General features: G+C 36.6%; 1 protein-coding gene and 1 pseudogene across 7 annotated transcripts in view; one reads left to right on the forward strand and one right to left on the reverse strand.

The window, feature by feature from the left end:
- Positions 1–26,140, forward strand: part of LOC126762956 (protein alan shepard) — a 632,879-nt gene that overhangs the window by 57,035 nt on the left and 549,704 nt on the right. The gene's annotated exons all lie outside the window — the stretch shown is intronic.
- On the reverse strand, positions 16,718–17,354 carry LOC126761554 (uncharacterized; annotated as a pseudogene).

Genomic DNA, 26,140 nt, shown 5'->3' on the forward strand with positions numbered 1-26,140 from the left:
TCTGCCAGCAGCAAGTGTTGTGAAGCCAAATTGCTCGCAGGAAGTAATTCCAGAAACGTGCCACTTGAAAGCAGACGCATTAACATTCATATTTAATAAAGTTATGCCTGTATGTGTGCACATATGTACTTTCATTTCATACACACACTTAAGCCAATGGCAGTACTTATGCATATACCCAACAGGTAATTTGTAAACATATGAGCTTATTTGGCAAAATCAGAGTTTTTTTAAGCTAAATTCACCTAGGAAAACTCAAGTCAAGAATAAGAATTTCGAAATCTGCAAAATTTATTTTTCGATTTTTTCAATGAAAAAGAACTGCTAAGGTAGTTTCTGCTAAAAATATAATTTAAAAATTAAAATATTTTAAAAAATTATTATTTTATATACATACATACATATAGTTCATCTCAACTTCATGCTTTTTCCATCCGTTATCAATGATCCGAATTGATTTTTCAAGTAAATTTATGGGAACCTATAAGAAAATGGAGCTGAAGTTATCTCACAGTATAAATATTGCGGTTACTGGTTACCATCTTTTGTTCCAGAATTCATTTGCTTTCAAGAATAGAGTCTTGAAGTTATTGAATTTCAAAACATAACAGTTGTTTAATGACTTGCTAGCGCTAGTACACTTGTTATATAATAATTTCTTCGAACAGAGTTTCCATATAGTCAGTTTTTCTCCTTACAAGTATTTAGCTCGTTAATTTTGAAATTCTGGACTCTCTGTTCACTTCTATACAATACTTAGGTTTTCCAATTTCTCATACATTTTTGTCCATTACTACAGATCATCAAAGTTTTATTACAGTCAGGTCATAGGCTCCTTTTCAATTAAAAGGCATTTGGAAACCACTTCAGACTTAAAGATGAAGCTAAGAGACGAAAAAATACGACGAGCAAATATGAAAAAATTCTACTTAAGCTATCATGATTTGAACATGTTACACCCTGAGCAGGGTATACTAAATTTGCCACGAAGTTTGTAATACCCCAGGTTCTGCCGAGCATCTGCCTACACGCATATAAAGCATTGCTAGCTTGTCTCACTCTTTCTTCTACGTTGTCTTTCCACAGCAGTTGGCTGTCCAAGACTACCTCAAGGTACTTGGTGCTGTTAGTGAGAGAGGTTGTATCTATTTATCGAAGGGAACCTCCATAGAAGAATTTTGAGCTTTCTTGCAGCAGATCCGTTTTCTCTGGGTTCAACCCCAGACTAGCTTGCGATGCCCAATTCTGAACTGTATTGAGAGTGGTGGTCATAATACTGCTGCTAGTCTCTAGATACCTACCCGTTATTAAGATTTCAATGTCGTTCGCATATGCCACTATCTTAGGGTCCGTCCAATTTCTTAGCAGTTTATTCACTACTAATGTTCATAGAAATGGGGATAGCACTCCATCTTGCGGAATACCTCTACAGAGTTTCTTGTTCATTCTAGCGTCGTTCCATTCTGCTTTTATCCTTCTAGAGATCTAAAGGCTTCTAATCCAGCATTGTATACCAGGATCAAAACCTATTGACTGGATACTATTTAGAATAGATTCGGTAGATACGTTGTTAAACGCTCCAGAAATGTCCAGGAATGCTCCAAGAGCCTATTCTTCATATTCAAGAGCCGTTTCGATATTAAATACCAGTGTATGTATTGCAGTCTCTACTGACCTGCCCTTGGTATATGCGTGCTGCGATTTGGACAAAGTTCTAGGAGGCGCTCCGGTCCTAATGTCTACGTTTTCTCTAGCGTTTTCAGCAGAAAGGAAGTTAAACTTATAGGTCTAAATTCTTTTGAATAGGTTGCGTTGTTTGTACCTGCCTTCGGTATGAAAAGTACTCTAGCCTCTCTCCATGAGTGTGGTACAAAGCTGAACCTCATACATCCCCTAAAAATCGTCTTTAGCCACGGCACGGTTAGACAGAACGCATTCTGTAACATTGCTGGAATGTTTCCGTCTGTGCCGGGAGCTTTATATGGGTCGAACAAGCGGACTGCCCATTCTATTTTATTCTCCGTAAAGATGTGTTCGGGAAAGTTTATCACACTACTTTCTTCAAAGCTAGGACTAACCGTGTTCTTAAAGCCTGGAAAGTGCACACTGAATAGGTTTTCGAATGAGTTCTGGCAGTTGTTCGTTTACTCTCCTCTACGAATTAGACCGGGTGAGGCGGGGCTTTGGATAATAGTTTCCTAGGTCTCGCACATCGTGTGTCTTTTCAAAGCCACTACGAAAGTTCTTTCAGGATTCTCGCTTTGTGCTGCGCACCAAATGTCCCTTAGAAGATCTTTATATTCGTTCCAACAGTCCTCGATCTGTGTTAGCTTGAGAAATAATTATTACAGCAAAAAACAAAATAGCGTAAAACGTTATTTTATGTATGATGAAAGTGAGTGAGAGAGAGAGAGAGAGAGAGTTAGAGATTGAGATGGATCTAATGAGAAAGGAGATATGATGTATTGGTTTGACTTCAACCTTCACAGAAAGAGAGCAAGGCTGTCCTCTCGTGATCTGATCCTACTGGGTATCACGCTACCAAAAAGTCAGCGGATATACATAGGTATTTATGTAATGCGTTTGTGGTTATGTGCATGCATTAATAAATAATACTGTAAATAAACAAATAACCTTAAGAACACTCAAGTCATGAGAAAGCCACATCCACACAAAAACGCGGCAGCCAGAACACAAAGCGCTCGAACTTTAGTGTGTGGCAGACTTTTAGAAAGTTCAGCAGTCAAAAAACTTGCCGAAGGAGGTGATAAGACTTTTCGAGATATGCGTGCAACGCTTGAAATGCGAGTGAAACGAAACGGAAACAAAAATTAATTAAAGCAAACCACAAAATTACAGCAACAACAACAGCACCAAAGGGTATGTGGTGCGGCACGGCAACAATGATGGCGGCATGCAAATGCAACACTGTGTTGCGGCAACGCCGAACGACGACGAGCCGAGGCAGTGTCAGCGGCAGCGGCAGGAACTGTGGTTGAGCCAAAAAGCCGGAAATGGAAATAAAGATAGGAATGAAAGGAAATAAAATAAAATGTAATTTGTGAATTTCGCCGAGTTTTTGAATATTTCTGCTCCCGTGTGTACGTGTATGTGTGTGTGGGTGTGCGTGTGCAAGCGTGAAATCATATAATAAGCGTAATAGAATTAAAGAGCTAAAGGGTAAATGCGACAGCACAACCGCCAACTGCAACAACAACAACTACATATGTAACAGTCGCATGGCAGTAATAGCTATAATAATAACAACAACAAACAACTGGCGTACAACATTTAAATTGCGCGCTGACGTCGCCAGATAAACACCAGCATGGGGGTGTGGGAGCCAGAGGCGGGCACCAAGCGCCGACGAAAAAGTTGTATGCAAATGATTTACGCGTGACGCGAGCGTGGCGAGAGGGGCACCATTGGTAGGTGAGCTGGTTGCATGATTGGTTTGGTGGCGTTGTTTGGGGTGAGATGGAGTGGGGATGTTTGGGCCAAGCAAACACCACCCGACAAGTGACGGCAGTTTGACAGTAAATGCGCACTTGCCCACATTTCGTGGGCGCGTATGAGTGTGTGTGTGTGAGTGAGAGTGCTTTTGTGTATAAAGTTGTTGTTGTTGGCCCGTATTGTTGGCTGGTAGCGGCTGTGGGATTTAACGCTGCGACTTCGAATTGAAATGCTCGTCGGCGGCGTGTTGATGCGTGTTGTAGCGACCATAAAGCCCGCCAGCCTGCTATAGCCCGGTTCTTGCCATGACAACAGTGTTGTTGCGGTGGCTCAATATGTTGTTTGTTTGTTTGTTGTTGTTGTTGTTGATTTCGTTGCAATTTCATTGCCATACACAAATACATTTGCATACCTCTAAAATGTTTGTTTTTCGATTTTGTGTTTTTTTCTGTTTCTGTTACAGTTTCTGTTTCTGTTTGTGTCAAACTCGGCACTCTTTCGCCAGAGTTGCTATTTGGTAAAAGCGACGCATTGTCGAGTGAATTTGCAAGTTTTCAATTAAAATACCACCAAAAGCGCGCCATTGAAATAACTACATACAGTTACAATAATGTTGCAAACGAAATTTTCGAAACGAAACTTTGCAATGCTTACGACCTCTGACGTTTGATTTGGCAACTATGTACGTGTGTACATTCTTGAATACTGACATTTGGCGAGCGAAGGCTTTTGTTTTTGTATTTTGGTAGTGCACGATATATTGTTTGTGGGGTCATGTACATATGTGGGCATATACGCATGTATATATATACTTTTGTGTCAAACTGTGTGCCATGGTGACAGGCGTAATTAAATTTCTGGTATGCTTTAAAACTTGGATTATGTTCGCTAGAAAATTAATTGAAATTTTTTTAAAATCTGCAGCTAAACTTTATAAAAATTTGTGTAAAATATATTAACTTTTGAAGAGAAAAAATTTCATGAAAGAGAAGTCTCACTCTGATCCTTATGTCAGCCCTCTCGGAAATTTCATTGTTCATCGTGTTTAGTGAATGTCACTGCTGGCAATCTCATCAGCTATTTCATTTTCTGTAACGCCCTTGCGATTTGTTTAACAATCGCTTGGCTATAAAAAAAAGTTGAGTAACCTGTCAAGTGCCGCCATTGAAGTGGTTCTTAGTTTTACAGCAAGCAGTGAGCCAGCGCTTCTACGGTTTCCTGTGAGATATTTTACCGGTAGTTGTCCACCACATCAAATTACTGTAAAGTCAGATTGGCTTTTCTACCGCTGTGTACCACGATTGCATAAGAAAAGGTGATAGGCCCGATGTTGACCCTAACATCTCCCCTTTAAATCTTGTGAGTATCCATGACGGGATCTCATATCTCATTACCATACTCGTCTTCTCGGCATTTACCTCTAGGTTAGCCGATATTTCCCATTCGAGTATAACTTTTAGAGCGCTATTCTAGACTGTCAATTTGAGGGCTTATCCTTTAAATGTTTACAGAAGCTCATTTGTCATTTTTATCTAAATTATGATGGCGACTTCTAGTCCGGTTGCTTCTAGACTATTAACTATTGCGCCATTGCTGATATATTAAATGCCCCGTTTATGTTAAAAAACGCCCTCGGAGCGTATTATCTATGCTCTAGAGCTCTCTCTCTCTCTCTATTTAAGGTTAACGATGAAGCGCAGTCTCAGTGGACTTAGCCATCGCTGAAACTGATGGCGCCCACACTCATATCATCATTAGGCCCATTATGATCCCGAGTACTTATAAATTAAGTCTTATCCAGCAACTCAGTTCACTTCGTAACATACCTGAGTTTTTCCACTCCAGTTCTAAGTTGGAACATTTGAAGCCATGGAAGACATCCCGTTTCCTGTTTTATTGTATTTTCAGAACTTTTTTCACATATCATGAGGTATATCGTGGAGTGTATATAAAAATGTTTTCAGAATTTTTTGATGACATCTGTGGGAGAAATGGCTGGGTGAATGAGATGCGTTTTTTCATTGGCGGACACGATTTCTCATATTTGGATCATCATTCTAAAACACAAAAAACCAATTTATTCTTAAACAGTACGTAAATGGTTATCGTTCCTACTAGAATCATGAAAAAATGTTGATAAATAAAAAAGTAATTAACGGTTTTTTTTTAATTTTTTCCCCATGTGTTTTTACATAAATTTTGTCATAACACTGTCAATAAATTATAAAAAATATAGGGACGATAGCCAGGCGTTTTGTGTACATTAAAAAAAAAATTAAGCAAATCGTTTGAGTAGTTCGACCGGAATCAGGTCCGCCAGTTTAAAAAAGTGTGTTTTGAGAAAAGCGCGTTTAAAAAGCGTTATTATTATTAGCGGTATTATTATTTGTGGGCTTTTCGAAACCTTCCATTGGTAAAGTGGGTTTCCACATTAATTCTAAGGGTATAAAGGAACAGAAAATTCAAAAACAAAAAAAAAAAAAATTGAAAAAAGATTACCCTACTGACCCCTTAACTTGTTGGTTAGCTGAAAGACTTAATTGTAGTTATTTTGTTTTAACCTACCTTCTATACTATATATGCATTACTTTAGAATAAGCCCGGTCCCGTTCTTATTTCACCCATCATCAGTGAATACATATATTTCGAGTTGGAAGGGATCACAGAACCACTGAGCCGTAAAAATGTTGTGTTAAATTGCTCTTGGACTTCCTTTTCTCGGTTGCTTTGCCAATTTAGTCCGCGTTCTAAGTTTTCGAAACTTAAGATATGAAATAAGTTATAGTTATTTATCGAAAGCGTAAGACTCGAAACTAATATGTTTTTGTGACGAAAAGCAGAAGAGATTTCTCCATCAAAGAAAGTAGTGTAGTTCATTTGCATATGCGTCAATGGACATGTTAGCTCAGGGTTACCAGTTTGTTTGACCAATCGGTATAGTTTGTTCTATACACTACTCCTCAAAGCTTGGCGAATCGAAAGCAGCTAGTACTCGTATTGCGTGGAGTAAATTATATTTAGGAACCTGGTATACCTAATCTAAGTCAGTTTTCTTTATGCCGCAATAGTGAATATACATAAATTGCCTGTTCTGTGTAATTGGCCCGAATACTCTCTTTCTAATGGTTATGCTACTAGTTATAAAACTCTACAACCGTTAAAAAAATAAAAGTTAATTACAAATGATGTATCTTCAAACTAAATGAAAATATTTGCAGTCACTGTACTCGTTTAATGGCGAAAACGTTTAATTTGCAGGCGATAAACTAACCCAAATGAACTTTTTAATGAATTTGTCTACAAAGCAGAGTCCACTTGAGAGTCTTTTCCTTAAATATGCCGTATAGTTAATATACACACACACGCTTGCACTACATAAAAATAAGCAAAAAAGAGTTGCAATGCAAGAATGCGGAAGAAACGAATATTGCCAAGTTGCCACAGACAATTTGTCACGCTCACATGCCACACCTACCAGAGTTGCTCCGGCTTTAACAACTGAAACACTAATTTGTTCTCTAAATTTGCATTCCTCGCCTCAAATGCACACACACATTCACACAAATGCCTGTATGCAAAGGGTGCTCTCTCCTTAACTGTCATATCATTTTTAATTGTCAGCCTCATATAAAAATAAATATCTAACAGCAAGAGCAAAGTAAGTAACGGTTTGTTTTAGCACTTTCACGGTGTTGGGTACGTGCTTTTTTGCGAAATTTTACCAAACCGTTAGTTGGAAAGTGCAAATTAGTTTTTATTATAGTCAACATTTTATGACACGGCTGACAGCGGCTGTTTTAGTGTGTCGTAAGTGGAAGCAGCTTTAGAGGTCGTGACTTGGAGCTACAAGTACTATGAATAGAGCTTGTTGGAAAGACGAAAATGTAAGAAATTCGCTAATAGATTATAAAGCCTTTCGTAAAAATTCCATTTTAGAAGGGAAAATAGAGAATTCATTCTAAAATGTTGTCTTAAATGTATTAGAACAAAGGCAGACTAGATATAATTATCAGTCTTACTATGGTTAAAGCTTTGTAAAGTTACTCCCTAGATTCATTGGTTTTCAGAGTTTCTTCTTCTTTAAAATAGCCCACAGCTGCTCTATTGGGCTTAAGTCTGACGACTGTGGAGGACAATCGAGAAGTTCAATTCCATTCAGGTCACAGTCCTGCATGGATATGTGATAAAAGGTGTTGCTCATGCTCGAGTTCAAATATGTCAAGACTTGGAAAATGTGAGTCATCGAATAGACTCTCCACGGTCTTTGTGTTCACTCTAATATACTCTACGGCTGCTATATTTTCTTCACCGCGTGCTGGACGTGGTCTATTCGAATATTATTGAATAATGAATGCTGGATCTCAGGATGGGTGATGGTGTTGCAAATAGTACTTTTAGTGGGTCGATTATATTGGCCATAAGTTTAGCGAAGCGCGTGAAACACATTCTTTACAGAACGTGAATTTTCGTAATAAAGTTGAACGATTTGTAATTTTTATTTTAATGTATTTGTTGTGCTGGCGTAAGTCCTTCCATGATGAAATGCCAAACAATACTAAAGAAATATAAGATGACAGCTTGATACGTTTCAGGCGTGTTCTGTCAAAAAAAGGCATTGAAGAAAGTACCTCTACTTGGATCACCCGTTAGTTCCTTCACTTGTTAGTGAGATAAAATTGTGCGATCAAATGACAGAGAAAGTCAATCAGACACCAGCGTGTTTTAAAATGAAGTAGAAGCCATTTTCTCATTAAATTGAAATAAATTCCAGGCGATCCTTTCATTTTTACATACCTCAAAAATATCGTTTGTGTTGACCGGTCATTTTCATTTAATATCTTATAAATTGATGTAGTATCTTTCCAATTTAGATATGTAGTCATTACAGTGATATGTACTAAGCTATATTAATGAACAATTAAGCATAGAGTGATAGGTAACAGTCAAGTAATAAACTAAATTAATAAACATTAAAAATATTAGTCAATTTACAACTTAAGTGTCTCAGCTAATTGATTTATGATCTTTTTAAATCTTTCTATTTTTAGTAGAATAGATTTGACAAGAAAATTTGAAGAAAACTTTTTGTTGATTGAGTACTAATTGACAAGTAATTAATTGCCTAATTGACAATTTAAAGCATCTTAATTGAATGAAAGTACAGAAAATTTTGTATGTGATATGTTATATTGAGTTTATGAATAGAGTTAGGTGAGAAATGAATAAAGAGATATATGTACGTATATAAATGAATAAATTGTGTCACTAGCATTAATTTTGTTCACTTTATTGCTTCTTTTAATGATTGTAATTTATAAATTTTTATTTTTTCTCAACAACTAATTAACAAACCCACTTTTTAGTCGTTAATTCCATTACCTTAAGAACTTTTTTTACCTTTAGTTTAATTTCCTGCAGTTTCTATAGTCGAAAGGGAAGAAGGTCAAAAATTTAGAGAGCTACCAGTTTCCTTTACACTTATTAGTGAGTTCACTCATTAGTATACTACTTGAACTATTACTTCGAGGCGACTAACTGCTTTTCCATATATTTTTTCTATACTTGAGCAATTGTTTTCATGTCTCTAGACTCCTCATGGACCTAGTAACTGAACACCATCTGGTATCGCAGAGGACCAAAACTGGTCTATGCGTGGCTCATTGGCCTACTAGACTAACCTAACCAATGTCTCTAGATATTTGTACATGATTATCGTTTGTGTAATTATTTTTTTGAAAGGTCAAAGCTTGGCGTTCCTTTAATTATCAAGCCAGGTAAAGAATTGTGTCTCATATTCATTAATGCCTATTTTAATCACGATCTGTTCCTTAATCTCAATTTGTGTGTTTGACAGTTATGTACTTCAGGTAACTTTCTGGTAGCTTCGTAAACCGTGCTAACTAAATGCTAACCAACCAAAAATTGTGTTTGCGTCACTGCAATTTGCTTTAATGGCTGACAATCAACACAGACACATACATAGAAATTAAAATACCTGTGAAAAAGCAACAAATTTTTCAAGCAGCTACGGCGAGTGACAAAGAGAGTGCGAAAACAAATGACTATGGCATTGCATGCGACGTCTAATGGCTGCTGAATTAGCTTAAAATTAAGCGTTATTTATAACGTGAGAGCGTGAAAGTGAGTTCATCAATGCGCCGGATACAAACACAATCATTTGGATGTATGGGTGTAAGTGTGAGAAAATTTGCTTACACTCATGTGAGGGTAAGCAACAGACATTTCTACGCTGGTTCCTCGACTGAGTGACAAACAACTTTAATTAATATTCTTGTATCAATCTGGTTCAGATTGGTTGGCAAAGCTTTGCTAAAGATTAAGCTGTGAAATTCTTTTCGTGGTAAAATCGATTACTGATAAGTTAGACGAAATCACCGAGAGAACACGCATATTTTCTTCGGACTTATTTTGGATAGCTTTTTCATGTAGTACTTAACATTTTTTTTTGTTTCTATTACAAGAAGTAATGACTGAACTTGGTTTTGAGAAAATTGACAGCTTTCTACTTAAAGCTTGTATTTTGTTGCTCTAAGGCACATATTTTGCTTTTACAAGATTCTGCTTTGAAAGCGTAAGTTTCAAACTCTTAAAACAATTTTTCGAAAATTTGTTAATATCGTGATCACACATTTATCGACCGAATATTGAGGTTATCCGACAAAACTACGGCGGTTTTCTGGTAACCAATGCCACAATTGAGGTATAGAAAATTGCTTGCATGCCTTAAAGGGGTATTGCTGGGGTTTTTGGAACTTTTTCGAGAAGAGTATCCTAGAATGTTTTAGAAAGAAAAATACAGCTATAAAAGATGTATATTTCTGTCGGTTGCTAAATCTGTACCAAATGGTCCAAGTTACGCAGCTATTACTTAGATGTTCATCAAAAACAAACAACAACACTTTTTACTCTTAAGTCAATTGATACAAATATCTTACGAAGTCATTTAAGAGAAATTTTCACAATAGAGTCCCTCAAGCATATCTCAAGAATTAAATATCTTAAAGCCGCTTTGAAAAGGATAACAGAGAAAAGTATTTTCTTAGAGAAGTAATAGAAAAGGCGTGTAGTCAAATTCAAGATCCTTGCGACGGCTACACAATAAGTTATGCTAAGATATATTACGTTCCGTTATGTTATGTTATGTTCTACCTAAAGTCTGTTAAGTTATGATTAGTTAAATTAAGTTAAGTTGTGCTAGGTTATGTTTCGCTAAGTCATTTTATATTAACTTAAGTTAAGTTATGTTACTGAAGTTTATATTAACTAAAGTTGTGAAGTTATTTTAATTTAATTAATGTTAAGTTAAGTAAAGTTGTGCTAAGTTATGTTTCGTTACGTTACTTTATATTAAGTTAAGTTACTGTAACTAATTTTTTGTTATGTAAAGTTATTTTAATTCCATTTTTGTTAACTTAAGTTATGCTAAGTTATGTTTCGCTACGTTATGTTAGGTGAAGTTAAATTATGTTACTTAAGTTTATATTATCCAAAGTTCTGAAGTTATTTTAATTTAATTAATGTTAAGCTAAGTATAGTTGTGCTAAGTTATGTTTCGTTACGTTACTTTATGTTAAGTTAAGTTATGGTAACTAATTTTTTGTTATGTAAAGTTATATTATTTTAATTTTTGTTAAGTTATGCTAAGTTAAGTTATGTTATGTTGTGATATGTCATGTTTTATTTAATGTATGTTAAGTTATGTTTAGCTAAGTTAAGTTAAGTTGTGCTAAGTTATGTTTCGCTATGTTATGTTAGGTTAAGTTAAGTTATACTGAGTTATGTTACGTAAGGTCGCGTTATGTTAAGTGCTTTTAAATACCTGTTAAGTTATGCGAAGTTATATTACTTTATGTTAGGTTATGTTATGTGCTATAAAATGTCTGCTAAGTTAAGTTACGTCACGTTACGTTACGTTATGTACTATTCAAAATTTGTTAAGTTAGTTATGCAAACTTATATTACGTTATGTTAGGTTATGTTATGTGCTATAAAATGTCTGCTAAGTTAAGTTACGTCACGTTACGTTACGTTATGTACTATTCAAAATTTGTTAAGTTAGTTATGCAAACTTATATTGCGTTATGTTAGGTTATGTTATGTGCTATATAATGTCTGCTAAGTTAAGTTACGTCACTTTACGTTACGGCATGTGCTTTTCAATGCTGTTTAATAATTTCGGTCGCATTGCTGTATACTATACTATTTTTCGTTTAAGTCATATTAGGTTAAACTGTTTTAGCGGACTAAGTTATGTTATGGTATACTAGTACGTAATGATTTAAGCTAATGAAAAAAGTAATGACTGAAAAAGCTCTTTCAAATTTGCTATCTAAAAAACATTGATGGTATTAAAGTCGTTTCGAATGGAACATACCAAATTGACACAACAGTCTCTTCAAAGTGTGCGAACGTCATATAAGACTAACATAACGGTAATAATAAAAGTAATAGTAAAATGGCACGTTTTTTTCGCTACGCCATTATCTGGCAGACGAAAATATTGCGGTAGTCCGCATAAAGTGAAATGTATTTATTTGCTAAAAGACTGGTCTGGGGATAAGCAGCTGCGACGCGCGCATAGCATGGCGCACGTACCGCTAGTTACCAGAAGCCACTTCACTTATTCAGGATTTCAACTGCAATTTGGAAGGAAGACAACGCTGTATGATATGTGCATATTTACACAGCTACATACTACATGTGTGTGTATGTTCGTTTGAGTGAATGTATGTGTGTGCGCAGCTGGCAGTGAAGTTGGCGCAGGACTGTGGCAGTTGGATGCGTTGCAAGTTATTCATGACACTGACGCTGAATTACGACTGCAATAACAATGCGTCTTGGCGTTCAGTTTTTTATGAATTAACCGTTTCTGCTCTGTTTTTTGCTCCTCTTTTGCTAGCCACTCGGCTTTAGAGCCATAAATATGTGCTGCGACTCTGTAAATACATAAATATGTATAGATGTACAGATACATCTGCATCTGTATAGTATATACACTCGTATATATGTATGCATGTCTGCTTGTTTTGCGATTTAGTTCTTCTGCTATCTGCATAAAGAAGCTGCAATCTAACGAATTTTCGGAAATACGCTGACAAATTCATTTAGACAAATTATTTCACTTTTTATTCAGCAGCGGAACGCGGAAATTCGCAAATGCAAAAGCAGTAAAATGCCTTTGTAAATGTCACGGAGAATAGAAAAATTATGAATTTGATATTTATTAAGAGCTTAGAAGCTCTAGCTATGAAATTCATTACATTTCCGTTTTATTCTTTTGCTGCTTCCATTGAATTTATCTCAGCACAAACGGACTTTTGTGTAAAGATATTGAATTCTTTATTTAAGTTAATGTAATATTAGTATAAGTAATGGGCTTATGGGGTGTCAGCCTTAATATAAGAATTCTTAAAGTAATGGCCGGTTCAATGGTGGCTTCGAATGTTTAGAAGCCGCCTTTTTTCAAAAGAGATCAAGGAGCTTATCACAGTTGAGCTTAATAGTTTTTGTGTCGATTAAAAAATTTTACAACTAAAGCTATTCTCATCTACAATAAGTAGCTAGTAATTTTTTTTTTGGGGTTACCACCTGTTTAAAATTTTTTTTGAAATATTTCAAAAACAAAGAAAGCAAATAAAGTCCTGAATGAATAAAAAAAAATTTTCACACTTAAAAAAATTGTTAACACATTTTTTTGGAGTTGCCATCTGTTTACACAATTTATGAAATGTTTAAAAAATAAAAAAAACAAATACCATCTTGAATGAATAAAAAAAGTTTTCACACTATTTTTTTGGAGTTGCCATTTGTTTACATATTTTTTAAGTATTTGAAAAATAAAAAAACAAATAACATCCTGGATGAATAAAATAAGTTTCAACACTTAAAAAAAATTGTTCACCTTTTTTTTGGAGTTGCCATCTGTTTAAATATTTTTTAAAATATAAAAAAAAATTAAAAAGCAAATTACATACTGAATAAATAAAAAATAAGGTTAATATTTCTCAAATTTTTTTTAGAGTTGCCACCTGTATTGATATTTTTTTGAAATATTTACGAAATACAAAAAACAATAACATGCAAAATAAATAAAAAAATTTGCCCACTCTTTTTAATTTTTTTGGAGTTGCCACCTGTATACACTTTTTTTTAGGTATCTAAAAAATAATATACAATATAACAAATATTTCCATAAAAAAATAAAATAATACAAAAATTTCAGTTTGCGAATTTAAGAAGTTTTTTTTCTTCTTCTAACTCGGATATCATATACATATGTACCTCATGGTAGACGGATTACAGACATATAGAGTTCACTAGTTAGTAGAGCTGCACTTCAAGTGATATTGATCGATTCCATGGTTAAATCTTTCGTCTTAACTCTCTTTGCTTATTCTAAAAGCCCTATTGATTACATATTTTGTTCCTTGCAATAAAGAAGATCTGACTGTCAGCAGTTTCATTTCCTTTTACGAGACTTAAGCGCGTATTTAACCCAAGTATTGTCTATGCGATGATCTTGACAAAAGCATGGTAAAGAAAATCAAAACCCGATGGAACAAACTACTTGAGTGCAAAACTGAAAAAGTCATGTGCAAAACTGTAGATCGGAAGTACACAAGATACCGATTACTTAGCATTCGATAGAAGATACTGTAGGAACTAACTGGTCTGGTGGCACTTGTCTCGAAATAGCAAGACTACACTGTAAGCATCTGGGGTATCCACGGTATGATACACTGGAGGAGGTATCGATAATGAGACCGCTGAGTCTGTTATATTTCGCGTCAAGCTCAGGCATCCTAAAGGATGACTACTCCTCTTGGACCTAGAAACTGAACTCCATCAGGTATCGCAAAGGACCAAAACTAGTCTATGCGTGGGTTATTGACCTACCAGATTAGCCTAACCTTACCAAAATGCATATTTTCTTTCTATAATAAACCGTAAATCAAAATACGGAATAAAATTATTGGCTAAACTTTCTTCATAAGTAGCCCTGTTAGCTTCTTCGAACATATAGAATATGTTTCATTCTTTTTCGTTTTCCCCAAAAAATGCTAACATTCTTTGTCAACCATATGCTAAAATAACTCAAGTCCATTTAGAAGTGAAATTTATTTCATTAAAATTCTCCTTTGAACTTTCGATTAACCCTCCATTGCTTCAAGTCTTACATTTGCTCTCATAGTATGTATGCAATAAAAAAGAAAAGCAGAAAGCAAATTCACAACACAAAATTCCTTTTATTCACTCTTCGGAAATAAAATTTCATTTATTGTCACCCAAATGACCATTCAACTCTCTTAGCTAGTCAGCTGGGCGTATCGACCATGCTGTCTCAATGCGACTGTGACCATTGTGCTGCTGCATACTTATTATTAGTCGTTGCCAAAAACTTCTTAATTGTCAGTGACTTTCGTTAGCTGCAGAAAGGGGGGGAAGGGCGGTAGAAAGGGAAGAAAAGTGAAAAGTTGAAAGGATGCAGAGAAAGCTGCAAAACGGATATAAAAATAAATAAAGCAACGTTGAGTAGACAGTTGGCGGAGATGTGTTAAGTGTCCGCTTGGAGCATAGAATAGCCTCTCAGGCATGATTGGAGCAGTCGCTTTGCCAGCGCTGAATGACTTTTCTTCTGCCATTCGCGCAAAAATAGCAAGTTTGCAGAAAAGTCAACAAAAACAATGTTTGTCAGCGCAAAAACGAAAATGTGCACAGACAAGCACGGAACATTTGGCCATTCGGTTGTCAGCAAAGGGAAACGATGGCAAGGAACAAAGAAGTAATCAACTTGTGCTAGGGACAGGAAAGGTAGGAAGGTGCTTAGAATGAACTGCGAAGCTTAGTCAATTTGTTTCCGAGAATTTTGTTATTATTTATTGCCGCGAATATAATATTGACTAAAAATTATTGATTATAAATCAAGGATGTCTCTGAAATACTTAAGGGCATGACAAGATTTAAGAGGTTGACATTGAGTGAAGCTTTAGGTACTTTCTTATTTCACAAATGTTTCGGTTTATAACATTTAGAGTGACCTTTTGTATTCATTAAAGCGGTTCTTTCGTTTTTGAACCCTGGTTTTTATTTTCTCCCATCGATCATTTTTATAACATTTAACGGACTGTCGTATCTATGAAAAGGGGATCTCATTTGGACAGCAGAAATATCCACCCTTTCTAATGTCAAAATTTCTGTTTAAGGTTAAAGAGAGCTGCATGTACCGGCTTAGCGCTTCGTTGTTAAGGCGGAAAGGACAACAGAAGCGAAGAGGTGAAAAGAGCTCTAACTCGTTTCAAATCTAATAATTAGTATTGAGGTGAGAGCGTTCTTCACAGCGAGCTCAATGTTAATATTGCCGGTCTGCAATCGAAGTTAATGCTCTTCTCCTTGAAATAAGCTGCACTTTCTGAAGAAAAAAGAACTGAAGAGCTCTGTGAGCAAACAAGGTGTTCGAAATCCGTCACAAATCGGCAAAGAGCTTTGAGCCTATCACAAATTCGTTAAAGCAGCTAATGGCAGTTACGGCAATGACTTCTGGTTCGCCGAAGATAAGATCAATCTTTGTCTTGCAAAGGCTGGATAAAGAAGATAATTGTGTCAGAGCGCTTCCTCCTCACTTTCCTCTATTCAACCTTGACAACATACGTCCGACAATGTTTTTAGCCTTACTGCAAGTATATTCTGCCTATTGGACCACGTTATCCGCTCCAGCGGCAAGATGAACTTTGTTAATAGTAAGAAGTTTAGTGGATCTCCTGCGTTGTATCCGAGACCAAAAGGATTTCGAGGACGCATAAAAGAGGAAAGAACTTCAGTCTGCCCTAGTTTGAACCCTTTCAGCTTCCCTGAGTCTTAAAGCGCACTTCCATGCAAAGCTTATAAATCGGGAAAAGATCCGAAGCCTTTGTATTCACTCAATTTTCTTGTGCCCAGTAGTTGAACTTGTAGTTTCGTGTAGCTTTTTTAGGAGGCCCATTGTGATACCACTATCACTATTTTATCTCCTTTCTGAACCATGTCGTGCTTCTGGTGAAGTTCATCAGTACAAAAAGTTTCATTTGTGTTCTTTGCAAATGCAGGGATATGAAAAGTCGTCCAGAAACCCTCAACCGTTAGTTGCGATTTTTTTCTGTTCAGAGCCTTGCATTGGCATAGAAGATGTTTTACAGTCTCCTATGTATTCTTCTAGCTATTGACAGCTTCTACCTGCTAATTCGACGGTGATCTGTTAGCATTCCTACTAGAGTTCTAAGACATTCATTTTGAAATTTAATAGTCGGCATATGAGGCCATCCATTGTTGAGCAAGTCAGGAATAGACTCCACCGAAACTCAGTTAAATTTATAACACGTTCGTCGATTAAATATCTACAAGTGGCCAGAGGCATGTGAATTCCCGCTTTTTCGGAATTTGATTGCAGGGTGGTGGCTGTTCTGGCAAGGTCATCACAGTTATTAGAAATATCTCTAAGCACTGGAACCCAGGTTAATCGTAAAATATGATGTTAGATCCCTCAAGAGATCAAAGCATTCCCTTACTAACTTCAAAGAAACTCTAAGTGATCGCAAAGTCACCTGGCTGTGTGTATATATATCTACATAAATACGTATATAACTTGTGGTGAGCACACCGTATGTCAGTAGTACAAGACTTTCTTTGATTGCTGTGATCTTCGCTTGGAAGACACTGCAGTGGTCTGATAATCAGAGGGCGATTTTGCATTGTAATTTTGCTAAAAGGACACCACCTCCCCTTCGATTGTCTAGTTTGGACCCATCCATAATGCTAATCCCTGCATCACTGTCCAACTCGCCCCTTTTGTACTCTTCTCTGGAAGAGAAAGCAATATTGGGAGTTGAATTTAGTCTCAATTCCATAGGGTTTCGAAAATAAGTAGTAGAAGAAGTATCATAGAATGCTTCTTATTACAAGCGTAATTGGGAGGATTCCCTTAGTCCGAGAGCTGACTTCACTACAAGCTGCCTATAGAACAAGTCTGCGGGCAGTAAATGTAATATAACGTTTAGCGTCTGACTTGGTGTTGTTCTAAGAGCTCCACTGATGTATATACTATCTTTGTATGCTTTCCAAATGCCATTCCATTACCTTATTACTTTTCCATTATTGGCTACCAAACCAATATACCACATGCCATAATCGGTTTAACAACTACTTTGTAGAGTCAATGAGTTACGCGAGTAGTTAATCCCCATTTGGATTCCATCATCCTATTGCAGGTGTAAAGTGCTGTAGCTGATTTCTTCACCCTAGCGAGTTAGTTTGGTTCGCGTGAGAACTTTCTTTCTAAAATTAGTCCTATTAAGCTTGCTGGATGTTGTTTAAAGCGCCTTCAAAGTCTAAGAAGGCAATTAGAGTGTATTCATGCATGCTGTGAAGCAGCCATTATGTCTATAAGTATTATGAATGCAAGTAAAAGATAATGTGGCTTCATCTCGAAAAAGATAATCTTTCTGGGGTCTACTTCAGTGAAACTTTCGATCACACCGAGAAGAGGACGAAATATCTTAGCATAATTTTGATCTTCACTAAGAATGGCAGCGTTTCCATGCTTGAGTAGCTCAAAAATAGCTCTTTAATTGTTTCGTAACTTAATAACTGTTTAAAATTAACGCGCTCTCAGCTTTTCTCGGCAGCTGCTGCTCGCCTAATGCAAGAAATTATGCGATTAAATTGCAAACACTTAAGTGGCTGTAAATTCCAAAGCGTTGAATGAAGAAAAACGCTCACCAAATACAAATACACTGGTGAAAGTGTCAAGGTGACATACCAAAGAGCAAATCATAACAATTTTCTAACAAAAGTTTGCAAGGGGAAAACTGGAAAACTGAAAACTTTGCCAAAAGCCAAAACCGGATTTTTTCACAACAAAAATTTCAAGCTAATTTCAACCAATTTAACACAACAAATCCGTAATGCCGAACGAATGCCATGCGTCGTTGGAGCACTTCAAACAAAAACTATGTAAGTGTGTGTGTGTGTGGGTGGAGAAAAGAGGAGTTTGGATACATTGAAATTTATGCAACAATAGCTAAAACGATCTAAGCGTTAGGCGGTGAAGTGGGGTGTGGCGTGTTTAGGTGGAGCGCTCTGAAGTGGCCCGTGGCATGGCGAAGGCGTTGAGTTAGGAAAATTTACATGCGAGTCAAAAGTTGAAAAACAAATTTTTGACAAAATTTCACTAATGCAAAAGTACGTCGGAAAAGTGGGTGAGTGGCGTGTGAAGAGTGCGTAACGGTAACTGCAGTTAGCAAAACTATAAACGTGGCAAATTGAGTAGAACAAATTTTATTTTCCACAAAAAACCAAAAATAAAACGAAACTTTTTTGGGTTACACGGAAAGGACCAACAACAACACTAAAAAAATATAATAAAATTGAATTACAAAAATAAACGCAGATTGCCAAAAGAAGTATGTGTTTGTACAACAACATTTAGCTTAAAAAAGGCACACAAGTGTGTGCGCCCTAAAGTATGCTTCAAAATTTTCAAAAACCTGCGAAAACTCGTTAATAAAGTAAATTATTAAGTTCGAATAAGTGGCAAGTGCTGAAGTTTAGCGAAGCTAATGTATATGGCAGTTAAACACACAGTCACATATACATACATAAAATATTTTTATTTGCACCGAAAACTCACGCTGCCACGGTTCACACATTAAAAAGTCACAAAAATAGCCACTTTCAACTTGCCACAAAATGCGTATTTTCGCCACTTGCCACCGCTCTCGGCCTAAGCGCGCGATAACAAGCTCGCACCCAATTCGAAGAGTGTCTAATGCCAGTGAATTGCTTTCGAGTTGCATATGGTGCGTACATAAAACTAACAGCGTGTTGTTGTATGCGTTTGTTGACCGCTCAGTTAGGCTGTTCAGCTGCTGTGGTAAATATCATGAGCTACTTATGGCTTTGTTGGCAACAGCGGTGACATCGCCTACAATGAAATACGAACTTTTTTTGTGTTATGTCAAAATGTTGTGCCAGCGACGAGCCACAGGCGTTGGCTCGAAATCCACCAGTGCTTGGAAGGTGATGGTGAAAAGAAAAAATGGTTCTTCTAACTATTGGTTCTTTTTTGAAAGTGTTATTGATGGCAGTGTCCTTTTCATGCTGTTGTTGTTGTAATAATGTGTTTTAAATCCAGTAATAAGAAATAAACATAAGGATCTGGAAGCTACTCAAATCTTCAGAACAAAATAGGTGAGCAATCGGGGGTTCTAGTAGGAGCGTTCTTTCCCTGGCCGGAGGTGTAGGTACCTCAAACACAAGAGGTACCTGTACCTCCATTAGATGATGGGGAGTTGGTGTACGCTTTTAGCCTGGTTAGGTCTAAATGGCCCCTGGTTTTGATGGTTTGAACGGACAGATGTGCAAAAGCTTGTAAAAGTTCTTTTCGGAATACCTGGTGGCCATTTATGATCTGGGTGAGATATTTTCTACGTAAGTGGAAAAAAGCTAAGGCTGTTCCTCTCCTAATGTCCCCTGATAAGATTAAGAGGAGATCTTCATTCTTATCGGGGCATTAGTCTCATCATATTCAAGTACTTGGGAAAGTGCTGGAAAGAGTGGTGGTGGAACGGCTTCAGGAGCTAACGCGGGGTATGTGGTCAGAAAGGCAGGTTGGGTTCAGGAAAGGACGCAGTGTGGAGGATGCTTTGTTTTTCGTTTATGATACTTTTGGTGTGAATGTCAGCAAATATGTCCTTGACATATCTGTTACCTTAAAGGGGGTTTTATTACCTAAGTCTTTTAGACACGGTAAATACTTGGGGTTTAGGTGTGGGAATTGACATATCGATGGAAAAAACGGTAGCAATGCTGCTGAAAGAAGGATTAGGTGTCCATCAGTCCAGCTAAACCCCATACCACCCAAATCCCTAATGTTCGAGTACATCGGGCATTCTGCAATTACATGCTCCCAGCCCTCGATCTGTGCTCAAAAAAAACTCCAGGTCTTATCAGATCTCCACTAGTCGGAATACCGAACTGTTAGAGTCGTATGCACGTGAATTGTTTAAGCGGCGAAGGCGTTTAACTGGGAAATAGGGTTAGTTTTTGTATGAGTGGTGTGTGTATGTGCCGTGTTTATGGGGTTCAACTCCTGGCCACCAGTCCATAGCAGTATGGAGGCTCAACTGGTAGTAGTTTCGGTTGACTTGAGCCGTTGTGCCGCGGAAGATTTCATAAACGCATTATGAATTTCTCATATATAAATATCTTATAGTTACTGATACATCATTAGTAACCGAGTTTTCTACAGAGTTCATATAAAACCTGCAGCGGAATCCGCTGCTCGACTGCTACATGCTAATTCTGAGGTGGTTATTGTTACATGCTCTTTCGCTATCTCAGAAAGAGCCCTTCTTCTAAGCGTGGTCTTTACTATGTTCCTGATAATTAGAGGAATGAATTCGATTTTATGGTCGTTCGGAATGGGAGTAAGCTTATGCTTCATTTGCTTTATGCGGAGTTAGTTTTTCTTTCCAAAGTGTTGTTGTTTAACGTTCTCTCCATTCTTGGGCGGAGTCGAAACATCCGTAAAATGTAACTTTACTGCTGAAAAACGGAAAATGCTATGTTCAGGCTTGTCCCATTTTGTGAATAATTTAATAAAAAAATATCTTGTAAGGTAGGGATAGGTTATACTGCTATTAAACTTTAGAACCATTGCTCTTAAAAGGCGATTTTTTATATTTCAAAAAAGGTTACTTAAACTCCATATATCAAACTTTACGCTTTAGCAAGGAATGGTTGTATTATTAGTCTCTTATTAGTTTAAAACAGAAATTCTGCATCCGGCGAAGAAAGATTGGGTATTAAAACATTGTTGTTTATGGTGAGTATTCTCAGCCATGTATTGCAGCTGGCTATTGCTGTTGTTGTAGCGGTTATCCGACCCTGATTGGGTGGCAAAGTGCAAGTTGATTGTTATTAAAAGAAAGAGGCTCAGAAAACGTACTATTTTGTCGTGGTCGTACCGTAGGTAAAAGGATTTTAGATGTTCAGGTTTCATAAAGCAAGCAAAAAGTGGATAAGAGTCCCGCGGGGAGTCATTGCAACCTACATGCATGCATAGGTTAGGTATTTGGTTAAGAGCAAACTTAACCTGCTGCAATATCCAGAATGAAGATGCGCAAGCGTCTCTCAACATTCGAGAGGAATCTCTAATGATGACATTGATGATCCTATAAAGCGGCTTCTCAAGTATATGCTTTCTGCGAAAACATCCCAGCAGAAACCGGTTGGAGAGGAGTGTTTTAACCGCGCTGCGGAATTAATGACCAACCGACCGGTTGCCTAGTAAGTTGCCAACAACATTTCTCTGTCTTTTCCACCGGTGCTGCCGGCAAGTGCTTTGAGTGAAAGAAAGTCGAGAGTAATACCAAAGATTTGAAGGTTGTTAACAGTTGGAATTTTAATACCTTTAGCCACCATTTTGGGAAATGTGAAAACTACCAAAATGAATTTATCGAAAGTAATCAAACCAGTATACTGAGATCAGTAGCCATACTTAATGCAAAATCTTTTTCAAGTAGTATGGGCTAATAGACTAGCAACTATATACCAGTAGCCTTATATAATAGGGATGTTAGCTCAGGCCTAACATGACCTATGTGAGGTTTAAACTATTTAAGCCTCTGCACCGAAATATGTTTTTTAACGAGATATCGGTGCAAAGTGTTTTGGAAAAGTGTCTCTTTTTCATAAGAACATGCTGGCCGCCGAAGGTGCATGAAGACCGAATGTTAATGAAAATTTTTTGTAAATAATAATACACAAAGTTGTTAATATGTGAACTTGTTTGTATATTTTTCGGTATAAATCCACCACCTTCTTCGTGACATTATTACATTCTTGCATTAAATACCGTTACACTTTATGTTCGCTGAATTTTTAATTGCGGTTACTTGCAACGGAGCGCGAAGGCGCTGGTCAGCTCATACACATATTTGTCCCAAAAATAGCTTGACGCTTAAAAAAACAAATTAAGTGCAAGCATTTTAAATAAAATATCCTTTCATAAACATACATAACTGTAACGGTACATACATAGACACACACACACTCTAGCCCACAATTATTTTTCGCACAAGTGACGGATGACTTGCGTTGAGGGTGCCGCACAGGTCGCATCCACATCCTTGTACATATTTGCAAGTGCATATGTGTATATATGTGTGTCTGTGTGTGCGTTTGCAACTCAAGTGAGTTGAGAAAGAGTTGGCACTTGTCTTCATAGCTGACTGGGTTAAGTGGTATCCTGAAATGTAAGCTGCAAGTGTGTTTCTATGTATGTGTGCGTGTGTGTAAGTACTTCACAAACAGCATTGTGCCTAAAAGTATACTTCTTTATACGCCATATACATGCGACTGTGTGTGTTTGGAGATCCTTTTGTACAGTTTTTTGCTTGCTTGTGACAAGCTGTGCTTGGCTTTCTGCAGTTTTGATTTATTCGTGCCTTTTCGGCGCGCCAGCATGTGTCTGTGGGTGTCTTTATATGTGTGTGTATATTTACACACGCTTTCACATATGAATACATCTTGATTTTTGCATTGTGCAAAAGTGTTTTTCTTTGTTTCTTCAGCTTCCACTTTGCATACTTATATCATTCCGCTTCCTTTTGCGTCCTCACCGCTATTGTTTCGCTTAGTTTATTTCTCAAATATATTTTTAATTTGGTTTTTATAGCCCGAACAGTCTAAACGCGAATTGGTCGCGCAGTTTTTGAGTTATCGTTGTGAAATTTTGTACATATACTTTTCTTTTCAAGACGATTTTCATTTGTTAGAAGCGCTGATGTAGGACGACTATAACATATAGCTGCCGTACAAACTTTCCGATAAAAATCAAGTTCTTGTATGGCGAACTTTCCTATTTGCCAAAGCATCTTTCCGAAATTCGGCATATGTTATTGTCTAAGACGAGGCTGCAATCTCTGAATATATGGTTTAAATCGGCCTACTATATCATATAGCTGCCATATAAACTGACCGATCCAAATCAAGTTGTGGTATGAAAAACTTCTTTATTTGATAAGATATCTTCACAAAAATTTCATCGTATTATTCGTGAAAATAACGGTACAATTCCCGAACATATTGTTCAAATCGGATCACTAAATCTTATAGCTGCCATATAAACTGACCGATCCAAATCAAGTTGTGGTATGAAAAACTTCTTTATTTGATAAGATATCTTCACAAAAATTTCATCGTATTATTCGTGAAAATAATGGTACAATTCCCGAACATATTGTTCAAATCGGATCACTATATCATATAGCTGCCATATAAACTGACCGATAGAAATAAAGTTTTTGTATGTAAAACTTTTTTATTTGACAAGATATCTTCACGAAAATTGGCTCGAATTATTGCTGAAAGTAACAGTACAATCCCTCAATATATTGTTCAGATCGGTCTACTATAGCACATAGCTGTCATACAAATTCATCGATACAAATCAAATTGTGTTTATGAAAAACTTCTTTACTTGGCAGTATACCTTCACGAAATTTGGCTCGTATTATTCTAGAAAGTAACAGTATAATCCGCTGAAATATTGTTCACATCGGATCGCTATAGCATATAGCTGCTATACAAACTAATCTCCACAAACAAGATAAATTTCGTTTTAAACTCTTTTACGCTATAAAAAATGCACCTGTGAAGGGTATTATAGTTTTGGTAAAGCCGTTATTTCTTCCTTTAATCTTGTTTTTTTTTTATTTTTTGTTTTGTTGTTGCGGTGAAATTTTCTTCTTTTTGAGATTTTCACAATTCTGCCATGCAAATGCGGCATAAATTTCGGTAAAGTGTGTGTGGCGAGCATACTCACACACACACAAACACATATGTATATGTATATGTATATATGAACACATGGATCTTTCTTGTGCATGTGTATGTTTGTGTCGCTGCCACTCTTTTCGCATTATTTTAATAGCGGCTTTTCGAGCACCACATTAACATTTACAGTTATTTCGCATTCGTTTGCTTGATTTCTTTTGCAGTTTTTTCCCTTCTTTCACATAAGTATTTCCTTTTTGGTAGTATTTTAAATGTCACAGTTATTTTTCTCATTTCTCTCATCATCCATCTGATTTTCCACGACACAGCAAGGCTGGCGCATTTACAAATGTATGTGTGTGTGTGAGTGTGTGTGTGTAGCGAAAGCGCTCTTCCACTTATGCAAACTTTTTCATTGCTAAAATCGCATACTTGAGATTTTCCAAAGGCGCCCAGCACATTTTGCTTATTTAAATGTCATTTCTATAAATAAACATTAAGTTGAGTTAAGTTCTGTCTTACTTTGTGCAATGCAAAGGTGCTGAAGTATTATGTGTAAGTATGTGTATGAGTATGTGTATAAGTAAGTTTGTGAGTATGTGAGTGAGTCAGTACATGTGTGTGTGGCTTTTAAATGACAGTTATGTGGCATGAAAAGTATACTTAAGATGCAGCGCTCACTTGATGAAGTAGATTTGAGGTCGAAATGCAAAGAAGAAAAGGTTTGAAATTAAAAAAAATAATGAAATTTACATAAATTGGATCGAAAGCGGTTGATATTCTTTTACAGTATTAGTGTCATGTTATTTAAATATTTATGTATTAATCTTGTTGCTTGCAAAGTAATATTCAAATATGAGTCATGCAGCCAAATTCAAATTTTTTAATATACTCAAATGCTTTTGGGGATATCTTTAAATGTGGGATATCTTTGAATGTGTCCCCTCATTTATATAAGCATCTGCAGGCATGGCCTTTAGGTCTTGAGATCTTTTGGTTAAAGTCTAGCTTTGACACGTTTCATACCCAAAATATTAACCAAAATGTGTTGAGTGGATTCTTAGAAGATCTTTTGCTATCTTTCTGATGCCCAAACGACGATTTTCAAGCTTTGTTTTACTTAACTTTCTCGATGTTAACGGCATTAACAGACGTGGATGGACGAGTAGCGTGAGGCCAGCTTTCGATGACTTCATGACCTTCATTCAAAGCGTTGTTCAAATCTAACATTTATTATTCTTATGTATATGATAAATTAGACTCTCCCAAATACCTGTGCAAAATTTTCAGCGTTCATCCCATTTCTTATGAGCTTGTTCTGAGTTTCTGCCGGCATTAGCGAGTTTTGGTTTTTTCGGTTTCGGGCCATTTTTGAAGCGCGATTCCCTAGATTGTTTCAATGTCATATTCATAAGTCCACATCTTGTCCCAGCGAATGATTTATTTAATGAATGTAAAAACAATTCGGAGAAATTATAGCCTCCGAGGGCGACAATAACAGGGAGAGATTTACAAGCGATTGTACTGCTACTTCGTAGCCGCCGGTAAACATAATATGCATGCCTTCGTAAGTGTAATTTAAAAAGTCCTTTTCATAGTCGTACATGCGACGTGGATCTTCATCTGTGTTCCACTCACCCATGCCTGGTGTTCAGTAGATCATGATTTGCCCACTGATGGGCTTTTATGTCATTACCTTCGTTTAAAGAGGTTATATCCACTCGTAAATTTAAAAATGGTGTATTTATAAATACATTGTGACAAACGAGTTGCCGTTGTTGTAAATAGAACGCTAAATATTTAATTATTTATTAAAATTTATTTTATCGCCTTTAAAGTAATCACAACATATGTA

Source organism: Bactrocera neohumeralis, chromosome 6 (genome assembly GCF_024586455.1).
Source record: "Bactrocera neohumeralis isolate Rockhampton chromosome 6, APGP_CSIRO_Bneo_wtdbg2-racon-allhic-juicebox.fasta_v2, whole genome shotgun sequence".
NCBI classification, from domain to species: Eukaryota; Metazoa; Arthropoda; class Insecta; order Diptera; family Tephritidae; genus Bactrocera; species Bactrocera neohumeralis.